Genomic DNA, 13398 nt, shown 5'->3' on the forward strand with positions numbered 1-13398 from the left:
ACACTTGGACATAAAGATGGGAACAATAGACAGTGGGGGGATTACTAGATGGGTGAGGAAGGGAGAAGGGAATGAGCTGAAAAACTACCTATTGGGTACTATGCTTGCTACCTGGGTGACTGGATCATCTGTACTCCAAAACTCAGCATCATGAAATATACCCATGTAACAAAACTGCATATGTACCTCCTGAATGTAAAATAAAAATTGAAAATAAAATACTGGTAGAAAAATTTACAAAGCACGTGTTGGGGTGATCAGACCCAACACCAGACTGTGGGGGCTATGAAGTCCAGCAGAGTCAAAGGAATGAGATAAGACAAGTTAAGGCATAAAGTGGGACCAGGGGGCCAACACTAGTATGGAGGCTGCAAAGGCCCGGAGCTCTGGAAGCCCACACTATTTTTTGGTGATCAAAGAAGCAAGTGGTAAGGATGTGGGGGTTGAAAGAAAGCAGTGCAGCAAGTGCATGATCTACAGCTGTGACAGTTTAGCACTTTCTTTGAAGCATATGGAACATGTTCTGCTACTTGAGATAATGGGACACATGTTCTTCTGGTTTAAGACACAATCAATCCACAAGCCTGGGAGTGCCAGAAGCAAGGAGCTATCAAGTCTAGACACATTCCAGAGGCCATGAGGTGTTTTATGCCCTGAGCCCTGGATTCCATCCAAGCCACGAGGGGTTTTATGCCCTGGGCTTAGATTGTGGTGCAGCAGGGCAGCCTTCCACCCTTTGGCACAGAGCTTGGTGTTCCAAAGGCCATGAGGGGTTTTAGACCCTGGACCCTGGACATGTTCCAAGACTCTTTTACATTATGTCAGGCATGCAAGCCCTGCCTCAGCATTTTTCCCAACATTCAGCTTTTCCCTAACAGCATGTAGGGCGGATAATGAAGCCTGTAAAGCTGCCAGGCTTTACTCTTTAATGGCATTTACCCTGAGAAGGCTCAGTCATCAGTATCTGTGTAAAAACTTTCTCTGTCTCACTTGCTTAAAGTTTTCATTTCTACTAGATAAAGTTTGGTTTTGTTTTTGGAAATTGCAAATAAACAAGGGAGTTATATTTTGGAACTTTCCGAAAACACTGTTTATCCACAGAATTTGACAGTAATCCAGTTTGCCTGAATTTAGTTAGCTTTCATTCCAGCTTTCCTTCTGTCCTTTCAACATGCATCATTTGGTCTTTGAGCATTCCCTTGCTTTCTGGCCAATGACACTATGGGCTTACCTTGTATTTTCACTGCCTTAGATCTACGGCTAACAATTTTGTTTTCAAAGATCCCTGGCTTCTTTTATTGGAAAACTGTATTTAGTAACTAAGATTTTGGTGCTGGATATGGCATTCCTTCTAGGTCTTTTCAGTGGAGATAGCTAGGGATTATATTTAGAAATTATGAATCATATTGTTTTATATACTTACATTTGCAACAAAGATTTTCCTAATTTATTGGATTTTGTAATTTATTATATATTTGTTTTTGCTTATACGGATTTCCTGTTTCTAATAACATCAACATATTTATTATTTAAACTTATATATGAGATAGATTTAAAAATATCATCTTCAAAATTATTTCAAAAATAAAACTACTTAGTAAACTTTACAATTTCTTTTCTATTCTTTTTGTACTTAAGATACAGTTTGCTAAATATTTACAGAAATTAGCTTGATTTTCAAGCTTATGATAGGCCTGGATATCTGTTACTGTGGGTTTAGTTATATGACAACAGTGCCTCCAAAATATGGTTCAAATTTCACCTCTAGATCATCAAATCACAACATAAGCAACAGATGTGCATTATAATCAGTGACCAGTCATGTCACTTTTTTCAGTCTGCTGCTGATTGTTCACTTCACGTTATTCAGTTAATGCATGCCAATGAAAGCATGGAGTGATATTGCCTCTTTATCTTTCAGTGATACACTTATGTGAGATTTTGAAAAGTGAAAAATCAAAGGTGGAATTGACCAGTAGATGTAAAAGTACAACAAATAAACAAAAATGGCAATGTTGAAAGTGAAACTGAAATTCAACAGAAATAAAAGAAATAGCAGACTGGGGGGATATTGACTTTGACACCATGATGCCAGAGGAACTTAGTGATGGCAAACTTATCAATGTAAAATGAGGATATTGGTTGTCAACTAGGTAAGTAGGTTAAGGTTTTATTTAAGTTTTCTCTAGTCTTCCTCATTTTCATCTACCTATTCTAGAAATTTTTGGGCTAAGAAAGTTAAAATCTCCAAATATTATTTTAAATCTGTTTATTTGTGCTTTTCAGATTTGTCTTTCTTTTTGTTGTTGTTTCATTTATTTTGAAGGTCTGAATTAAGTACGTGTACATTAGCTTTCTTAACATTACTGTTTGGATGATATATCTTTTTTACCTCATATATCTCTGCTACATCTGTCTTCACAGGAAATGTGTATTTCCTTTAGACACAATTTAGTTAGCTATTTTTTCTTACATTTTATCATACAATATCTACCTTTTAATTAGCATGTTTTGGCCATTTATATTTCGCATAATTTTTAGTTTAGTTGGGATAATTCTAACATCACATTTGTTTTCTATTTTTCTCATTTGGTGTTTCTTTTATCTCTTTGTTTTCTGTTTACTGGTTATTTTTAGAAATTCCACTTAATCTCCATTTTTAAATTAGCTAAAACTCTAATTTGTGAGTATGCAAGTTTGTGTCTTGCTGTTCTGAAGTCTACTATATATATATAAAATATTTATTTTATTTTATTTTATTATTTTTGAGACGGAGTCTCGCTCTGTTGCCCAGGCTGGAGTGCAGTGGCACGATCTTGGCTCACTGCAAGCTCCACCTCCCAGGTCCACGCCATTCTCCTGCCTCAGCCTCCCGAGTAGCTGGGACTACAGGCGCCTGCCACGACGCCTGGCTAATTTTTTGTATTTTTAATAGAAACGAGGTTTCACCATGTTAGCCAAGATGGGCTTGATCTCCTGACCCCGTGATCCACCTGCCTCAGCCTCCCAAAGTGCTGGGATTACAGGAGTGAGCCACTGCGCCCAGCACAATAAATATTTTTAACTTATCACATCTACTTTAAAATAATATGAAACCACTTTTTGTATAAAAAACATAAATTCACATTTTCTTTTATATTTTTGATACTTTTTAGTAATGTATTTTACTTTTGCATATGCGTTAGCCCCAAATACTATATATATATACCTGTTATATACATATGTGTATATATATTTGTGTATATATATATTTGTGTGTGTATATATGTGTGTGTGTATATATACATATATATATACATATATAAAAAACAGTCCATTGTTTTTTGAAAGCATTAAAAGTGAAGAAACAGTTTTAATCTCTGCCAACATATTTATTAATTATGGCACTCTCCATTACTTTATGAAATCATAGTTTGCTTCTGGTATCATTTATCTTTAATTTGAAGAACTTCCTATGCCATTTATTATTGAAAATATCTGCTGGCAATGATTTTCTCATCTTTGGTTTTTCTTAAATATTTTAATTAAAATTTAGTTTTTCAAAGATATTTGTGATAAGTATATAATCCTTGGTTATTTTCTCATTTCTGTCCTTTAAAGATATTTCTCAACTCTCTTGTGGCTTGTTTTTCACATCTAGTTTGTTTTATTGCATACTAACATTGCATATTATGTTGATAGAGCATGTAGATTTTGTTGTCTGCCTTTCAGGAATTTGAAATTTGTTTTGGCAAAAAATTAAGTTACTTCCAGATAGATTGATTACTTGAGGCTTGCTTTATTTTTTATTATGGTGGGTCTGATATATACCAATGCTGATTTATACTTAATTCTAAGATTGACCTTCCTGGACACTCAAATGATCACTCACTGGTTATCAAGATCTCTCTGGTTAAATGGAATTTGAGCATCTCTAGGCTCTGTGTGTGTTCCAAGAATTCTTCAATCTGTAGTTTCCTGGCAGTTGGTCTTTACTCATTCATATAATTTAGCCTAACACATGTACATATTAACATTTAGGAAAGAGTCAAGAGAGCATGTGTATAGATATCTGAAGAATTCTTTTTTATTGTTGTTTGTTTTTTGTGTAATTCACTTGTTTTCAGTACTCTGCCTCATAAATTTAAGCAGCCTTTTTCTCTGTCTTCCTAACCCAGAACAATCTCCATTGTGTTCCCACCCATTTTTCATGGTCCAACATTTTTCTCCTGACCAAAAATCAGAAGGATTACTAGAATTATCTAATTTGTTTTCCTTCTCTCAGAGACCACAATTTCACACTGCTTATTGTTTCAATGCCTAAAAACAGTTGTGTATACGCTGTTCAAAGTTCTAGATTTTTAAGTCAGTATGCCAAGTTCTATGCCATAAACTCCTGCATACTCAGAAGCCATATAGTTTGTTTGCTTTTAAGCTTTTTTAGTGGCAGTGTTGCTATAGTAATGACTTATTAAATCCTAACAGAATGTGGAAGTCTAATCAATTTTATTATTCAGTTTAGTTTTGTTTAAGCTTCCTGTTTTAAAAAATGTCTTTAATACATAACACATGACTATAAATAAAGATGCTTAAAAACCACATTATGATTAAAACCACTAAAGCTGTTAGTGATTAATATACCAAGGGGATAAGTAAACTAATCAATAACCACCGATTTACTCTAATTAATTATTTAGATTATATAATTTATTTTTTTCTAAAAATAGAGATTGAAACAGAACCATAACCACATGCACCTACTTAGGCTCTTCTATGTGCAGTTTGAGAAATCTGGACTAAGTGGCCTTCAAAGAGTTTATATATTTATATATATTCAATAATTAATATAAATAAAATGCATATAACTATATGTCATAAATATATATAAACAAAATTTGAGACATGTATGGTACTTTCAAGTTATTATTCTCCTGCCTGTAACAACTGTGCCTCAGACTTCTTTTTTATAAAAATAATTTAAGTAAAATTATTTGTTAGTAGAATAATGAAGTGTCAGTACAAGTCTTCAGCTTTGCTTTCAACAAGTTTGCATCTCATAAACTCATCCAAACTAAAAATGTGATAGCTTGCTTCATGAGCAACATTAGATCAATGATGTATAAAGTAAAAATATCAAGAAGATATTGAAAAGAGATATTCAGAAATAAAAACCTGAAGAAAATATTGCACAGGTAGTTCTTTTTAAACTAATTTCTCATACAGCGTGACTATATTTGTTGCTGAAATTGTGCTTGCTTATAGTCACACTCTTAGTAAATCTGTCATAAAGATTTACTCAAATAAATGTTACATAACATTGTGATTGCTAAATACAACTATTTAAAAATCTTCTGAGTACACTTTTAACATGAAATAAATTTTAGTGGTGAGTGCCATAGTGAAGCTCTAGAGGAAATGCAAAGTCTGTCTATACTTCTATAAGTAATCACCCTCCAAGGCTTATGTTCAATGTATCCCAACTTACAAAAATGACAAAACAAAGAGGTATAAGGGGAATTTCTTTGACCATTTCATAGATCATTTCTTTATGCTTCTTTTCTCTTCAAAGAATTATGTTTCAATAATTTGCAGCTATGGAAACAAAATATGTCCTTGGTACCTGTTAAGTACAGTGTGCCACAACTGTGCTCTTTGCTAGAAATACAGCAATTCATAATGCTGAGATGCTTCCAGTCTGGCAAAAAACAAAACAAAACAAAAACACAGTTTCACAGTTTCATTGTGTTCTTACTATTATTTGGCTGTTTATTGGCACCAATAGTGCTTTCACTTCCACATTCGCTCTATGTGTTTCATAGTGTTTTTCCCAAGTCCTATTTAGTGAAAATGCCCCTTCTTCCAAAATATTAATAACAATCTCAGCCATCAATTGGGAGAGCGTTGAGTTTTTTCAGCAATAGAACATTAAGGTGTAAATGACTCATAGCCTAGATTTAAAGTATTAGTATCTGGAAGAATATTTTAATTTATTTTTAATACAAAAGAATAAATCACTAGAAAAAGAATATTCAAAGTTCAAACTGATCTGGAGAATTGTGGACAGGCATTATTTCACCCAGGGAATTTTAAACAGAAGAAGAAGATTTGGGGAACAGGAAATATGTCAATTTATTCCTAAAAGAGACTGCTCATCAATTTGATAGCCATCACATTACAAATTAACTCCAAAGCCAATTTTTAATAAGTGATTTAATCTACTTTGGGAATTTGAAATTTGGGGCTTATCTTCATACATACATGTACACTTAGCGATTGGAGACAATTGGTATTATAAGTACCCTGTGGCACAACCTTCCAAAGAGGAGGATTAGCAAAAATTTATATTCAATGTACAAACATTTAATAGCAAATTGGCACTGAAGAGTCAAACAATGGGTGTTGGTAAACAAGAGGAACCTACTCTCTGAAATTAACTTAGAAAACATATATTAAGTATAAGAAATTATCTTCCCACATAGACAATATAGAACAAACATTTTATTAATCAATTTAACCATTGTTTTCTCATTTCCTCACTGTCTCGTTTGTTGTTTTTATGACAGTGATAGATGCTCATGTGGACGTCAAAAAATTATACCATTTTTCTTTCTACCACTGAATTTTCCATGTTGATGCAGTTCATCAATAGTATAATCTTGTGATTTAAAGACAGATTTTTAAAATGTGATTTTCACTGCATATTATTTCTTCAAAGAACGGTTGTTTATCATGTATCATCATTTTTGTTTCTCCAGTTCTAAAAATAATTTTAACTCACATTTATGTCTGTGATTATAATGCTCATTTCTTGAACTTTTACATTACAGCCTTTCAGTTCTTGCATTTTTTACTTGCTCACTTTACTAGTGTATGTATTTATGTATTGATTTCAAGTAGGTGACCTGAATTATTTGAGTCCCTAAAGTATGTATGTATTTCTCTGACTTTCCTTAAAAAAAACATTATGGCTGAGTGTACATTCTTGACGCCTCTGTAATCTTTTCAAAAATAGCGTGAATGGTATTCTCCTGTCTTATGGCATTTAGTATTGTTTGAGTGAGTGTATAATAAATCTAACTTTTGTTCTACAGCTGGCAAACTTTTTTTTTTTTGCCAGCTGTAGAACAAATGTTAGATTTTATTTCCAGGAAAAGTTTATAATGCTTGTTGCCCACAGCATTTTTATTTGGCCTATTTTCTTTCTTCTTTGATTAGGAGGGATTTAGTCCCATCCATATTTTCACCAAAAACAGGTTGTGTGGTGGTCCTTGATCTTGTCCATCAAGTCCTTTTTCCCAAAGGGTAACTGAAGAAGATCACATACATTCCAACTTATTGAGTCTGGAGGTATTCATCCGATGAGCTCCTCTTCAACTGAGGTAGAACCTTTTATTTATTCCACTATTCTCACTGTTATAACTGATAAAGTGCAGTAACTTTCATTTTTCATCATGTAAAGCTGCCATGGACCTTGATGTCTATGTTTATTGCCTAGAATGTTTTATAAATGAAGTCAATAAATGACTTCCCCCATCCACATCAACTCACTAGCATTCTCCCAATTCTTATCTCATTTGTTCTATGATGGAGAATGAAAAAATAATGTATTGTGTGGGAAAGTGAGATGAGAGATAACTTAGTGTATTAATATTCTCTGCTGTATAAAGTTATTCCAAAACATAGGGGCTTAAATAATAAAAACTGTTTATTATCTCACACAATTCATATTGCTCTGAAATTTGGGAGGCAGTTAGTTGGTTAGTCCATGCTCAGGACTTCTCAAGATTTTATAGCCAAGGTATTAGCAAGTTATGCTGTCATTTTAAGGCTTAATGGGGCTGGAAGATTCAGCTCCAGGATTGTTCACTCACATGACTGGCAAGTCTGTATTTCCTGTGGGAAAGAGGCCATGGTCCCTTGACATATGGATTGTTCTATAGTTCCATAGACTGCTGGGATATCCAAATCGTAGTCTTGGTGTCCATAGGAGTGAGTGCTCCAAGAGGGAGCAAGATAAAAGTAGTAATAAAATGTCTTGAATGTTTTCAACTTGGAAGTCACACACTATAATGTTTACAATGTACTACTATAAGTTACATAGGTGAGGCCTATATTCAGTGAGGAGGAAACTGACTATACATGAATGTGACTATCCAGCTAAAGGAATCATTTGAGACTTTAAAAATATATATATAGATTTAGGAGGTGCAAGTGTAGTTTTGTTACATGAACACATTGTGTAGTGGTGAAGTCTGGGCTTTTAATATATCCATCACCTAAACAGTGAATATTGTACCCAATAGGTAATTATTCCACCCTCACCCCCACTTCCACCCTTCCACCTTTTGGAGTCTTCAGTGTCTGTTATGCCCTTCTGGTATGTTCATGTGTACCCATTGTTAAGCTCCCACTTCTAAGCAGGGATTTGACTTTCTGAGTTATTTCACTTAGAGAAATGGCCTCCAGCTCTATCCATGTTGCTGCAAAAGATGTGATTTAATTATCTTTTAGGGCTACATAGTATTCCATGGTGCATTTGTGTTCATGTTTCATATTTTTTCTAAGTCCAATCATCTGTTGATGAACACAGGTTGATTCCATGACTTTGCTATTGTGAATAGTACTGTGATAAATATTTGAGTGCAGGCATTTTTTTTTCATATGATTTCTTTCCCTTTGGGTAGATATTCAGTAATGGGATTGTTGGATCAAACACTAGTTGTCTTTTCAGTTATTCGAGAAATCTCTATATTGTTTTCCAAAGAGGTTGTATTAAGTTCCATCCCACCAACAGTGTATGAGGGTTCCTTTTTCTCAGTATTTTTGCCAACATTGAGTTTTTAATAATGAACATTTTGAGTGGTATGAGATGGCATCTTATTGTGGTTTAAATTTTCACGTCTCTGATGATTAGTAATGTGGAGAATTTTTTTCATGTTTCTTGGCCATTTATTTGTATTCTATTGAGAAATATTTGTTCATGTCCTTTATTCACTTTTTAATAAGGTTATTAGTGTTTTTCTTGTTTAGTTGTTTGAGTTCCTTGTAGATTCTGAATATTCACTCTTGCTGGATGCACACAGTGAAAGAAAATGTTATCCTAATATTATCTGTGTAGTTTGCTGATTATTTCTTTTGCTGTGAAGAAACTTTTTAGTTTAATTAGGTCCTATTTGCATATTTTTTGTTTTCTTGAATTTGCTATCGAGGACTTAGTCATAAATATTTTGCCTAGGCCAACGTCCAGAAAAGTTTGTTTCATTTTTTTCTCTGGGATTTTTATAGTTTTAGATTTTACATGTAATTCTTCAGTACATCTTGAGTTAATTTTTACATATAGTAAGAAATATTGATCCAGTTGAAGGGGAACCTAGGTTCCCCACAAAAAGCCAAAACAGTAGAAATTTTACTCGCTAGTTTTACGTTTGGAGTGGGCCTTGCATTGTTAAGACTCAGAGCAAAGAGTGGCTAAAGATTAAAATACCTTTTGATGGACATTCTTAGCCTTTACTTTTAGCCTTGTATCTGTGGCAGTGCTTATGACTTCACTGTTTGTGAGCTTATTGAGTATTTGGGCCTGGTTTCTTAAATGGATTGTGTTTAGTAAATATTTGGTTTTGATTGTGATATTGCAAATTCTAGATGTCAATGTTATGAGTTTTCAAATTGATGTCTTTTTTTTTTTGATTCAGTATATTTTATTTAGGCATGCCCAAAGATGCAAAAAGAGTAAGAATTTTAACTCTCAGTCAAGCAGTAAAGCACAGTAGTTAATAATGTGGAGCAAATTACTCTGTGCCTCAGTTTTACTATCTGAAAAGTGAGGCTGTTAACCTCATAGAGTTCTGAAATTCAAATGTGACTGTATTTAAAGCTCTTAGAACAGCATTCAGCACATAGTAAATACCTTATAATTGTGTTTTTTTATTATTATTATTATACTTTTAGGGTACATGTGCACAATGTGCAGGTTAGTTGCATATGTATACATGTGCCATGCTGGTGTACTGCACCCATTAACTCGTCATTTAGCATTAGGTATATCTCCTAATGCTATCCCTCCCCCCTCCCCCCCACCCCACAACAGTCCTCAGAGTGTGATGTTCCTCTTCCTGTGTCCATGTGTTCTCATTGTTCAATTCCCATCTATGAGTGAGAACATGCGGTGTTTGGTTTTTTGTCCTTGCGATAGTTTACTGAGAATGATGATTTCCAATTTCATCCATGTCCCTACAAAGGACATGAACTCATCATTTTTTATGGCTGCATAGTATTCCATGGTGTATATGTGCCACATTTTCTTAATCCAGTCTATCATTGTTGGACATTTGGGTTGGTTCCAAGTCTTTGCTATTGTGAATAGTGCCGCAATAAACATACGTGTGCATGTGTCTTTATAGCAGCATGATTTATAGTCCTTTGGGTATATACCCAGTAATGGGATGGCTGGGTCAAATGGTATTTCTAGTTCTAGATCCCTGAGGAATTGCCACACTGACTTCCACAATGGTTGAACTAGTTACAGTCCCACCAACAGCATAAAAGTGTTCCTATTTCTCCACATCCTCTCCAGCACCTGTTGTTTCCTGACTTTTTAATGATTGCCATTCTAACTGGTGTGAGATGGTATCTCATTGTGGTTTTGATTTGCACTTCTCTGATGGCCAGTGATGATGAGCATTTTTTCATGTGTCTTTTGGCTGCATAAATGTCTTCTTTTGAGAAATGTGTGTTCATATCCTTTGCCCACTTTTTGATGGGGTTGTTTGATTGATGTCTTTATATGTAATCTCAGAGAAATTGACCCAGTGATTATTTGTCATATGCTTTTATTTTCCTAATAAAAGTAAGCTTAATTTTGCTAACTTGTGTTATTCAATTATATGTGGAAAAATTAATTAATATTAAGAATGTTAATGTTATTCAGACTGATGAAAGTGTTTCCAAACCTGACACACAGGGGAAAACTGATCACTATGTATATTTACTTACAATATTATTTTTGTTTTAATTGTTTTATATGCATTATTTTCCATTAATTGTTTTTAAAAAATGTGCATTATAAAAGAACCTCTTCATAAAATAATGTAAATTCCAGTTGAATGGGCAAAATATATGTAATAAAAGAAAGACTATGCTAGTTGTCAAAGTATGGAAAGTTTGAGATGATACAATTATTAGATAAAACATTTTTAAACTATAGAGAAAATGTTTTTTGTAATTTGTTAATAAGTTGACTTTTTTTCATATTATATTTAAAAAGAGTAGATTTAAAAGGTGTACCACAGGTCATTTTCTTGCATATTTTAAGTAAAGTAGAGGGACTATACTTATATTTTTACTTACTGACTTTGATGATATAATATTTGATAACAGAAATTTTTAGCACTCTATAAATTATTGAACTATTTCATTTCCAGGATAGAAATGCTGTTTTTCTTCCCTGGTACAATGTTAAAGCTTTAAACTCTTGTCAATGATGTGATGTTTCATCTGCAATGATCTACACTAGAAAAATAAAAATGTAGTTACTGACAAAAAAGCAGGTAAGAAAAATGATTTTTTACTGATTTATGGATGTCCTACTTTCATATATAATCTTGCTTGAATCCATGCAATTTTCTGGAAGAGTATTGAAAAAATACTAATTTTGTTCAGATATTTGACTATAAATCCACTTTCTTTTTTTATCCCCTAAAGAAACATTAACTGAACTACTACATATCTTTAGTAAATGATATGAGCAGCATTAAGAAAAATCAAGAGGAAAATGTAAATAATTAAACTTACTAACAAAAGTACTAGCAGCTATTAGTTTGGTGCAAAAGTAAATGGTTTTTGCTATTACTTTTAATGGCAAAAAGCACAATTAATTACTTTAGCACCAACTGCATACATTGTTATTTTGATTAGAGTGTGATCCGCTTTATATGATTCATTTGCTACAATTCAACTCCAGAAAATATGCACATTTGATATTTTTTAGTCTAACTATATTCCTCAGAAAGCTTTGAATCTATCTATATATTCATTTATATATTCATTCAAACATATTCGTACTTTCTTCTCATTCTGTTTTTCTACCCTAATGAAATTAACTTATATTTTTAAACAGAAAGTAATTATTTCATAATATAAGATCACATAGTTGTTTTAAATAAGAAGTATTGTATTGTAAATCCAACTTGTAAACTCAATCATTTTGGAAATATGGTGGTACCTCCAAATGGACAATTATTTAAAGACACTTCAATAGTTTTTAATAGATTTCACTCATTAATCTTTCTCTAAATATGAAGCTATACTGTTACTTGAGAAAGACTGCCAACCAAGCTGGTGGCTGAATAATTCATAGATTATAAAACTGTGTCTCTTTGTTTTAATATATAGTGTTAAGTCTTCTCAAGATATTCATTTTTAAAAGGTATTTACAAACCAAGTTACTCAAATACATATCTTACATTTCTATGTATAGCAGATATCTTGCTATGTGTTAATGATAATCACCAATATAATGCCAAGTTTTCATAAAATATATAAAGTTTTCAAGAATATTGGTGCATTTATAAAATCATCAAAAGTTTTAACTTTGAAACCTACTCCTCTGGCTTAAGGACTCCAGGTTTTAGATGCTAATTTCCACTGGTCCTGTACTATTTGTACAGATTTTGGGCATCATAAAGAATATATGGAAAGAGAAAGAAGTATTGGCTCATATGCAACTTATACAATGTTAATAATATAATCTTTCGTATCGCATTTGTTCTCTAAGAAATTTTGATATATAAGGATTAAGGTATAAAAGCATAAGGCGACTACTGGTAATACATAATGCTGAAGAAATGCTAAAAAAAAAAAATGATCGAACACATGCATTTTGTTATCACCTTCCCAGTTCCGGTAGGTTGCATTTCAGCAGGGATGGTGGAGAAAAGAAGTCATATAAATTACCAATTAGTTTTTCAGGAAATTCTAGTGGCAGGTTGGCAAGGAATTTTTTTATTTATTAGAGACAGAAAGCTTGAATTGCCCCTGGGTCAAATGGATATTGCCAAAGGAAATCAAACTTAAGTTGTTGAAGGTGCACGTCAAAAAAGGCTGCCTGCGGGGACAAGGGCAGCCTTGGAGAAAAAGGCTGAAGGTGTATTACCTTGGATATGATTGATAAGAGGCTCACCAGTGGAAGCCCAGTTTGAATTGAACATAACAATGATTCTTATAGCTGAAAATTCCCAAAAAGTCTTGGCATTTTTTTGACATGTCACCAACTATCAATCAAAGAACTAGATCACAGACTGAGTCCAAAGGCAATGGTAAGGAAAAAACAAAACGAAAAAGAGAAAAAAAATTATCCCTATGCCTAAAAGTGCCAACTCTTTCAGAGAATTTGCATTTTGTACAATAAATAGTAATCACAAA

The 13398-nt window shown here is 33.1% G+C and overlaps 1 long non-coding RNA gene across 1 annotated transcript in view; it reads left to right on the top strand.

Annotated features, from left to right (window-relative positions):
* Window positions 1-13398, top strand: part of LOC103890004 (uncharacterized) — a 112514-nt gene that overhangs the window by 29977 nt on the left and 69139 nt on the right. Inside the window, exons 2-4 of the long non-coding RNA XR_654357.3 lie at window positions 1922-2153; window positions 7233-7358; window positions 11400-11525. This is a non-coding gene — a long non-coding RNA (uncharacterized LOC103890004). The remainder of the gene's footprint in view (window positions 1-1921; window positions 2154-7232; window positions 7359-11399; window positions 11526-13398) is intronic.

Source organism: Pongo abelii, chromosome 11 (assembly GCF_028885655.2).
Source record: "Pongo abelii isolate AG06213 chromosome 11, NHGRI_mPonAbe1-v2.0_pri, whole genome shotgun sequence".
Classification (NCBI taxonomy): Eukaryota; Metazoa; Chordata; class Mammalia; order Primates; family Hominidae; genus Pongo; species Pongo abelii.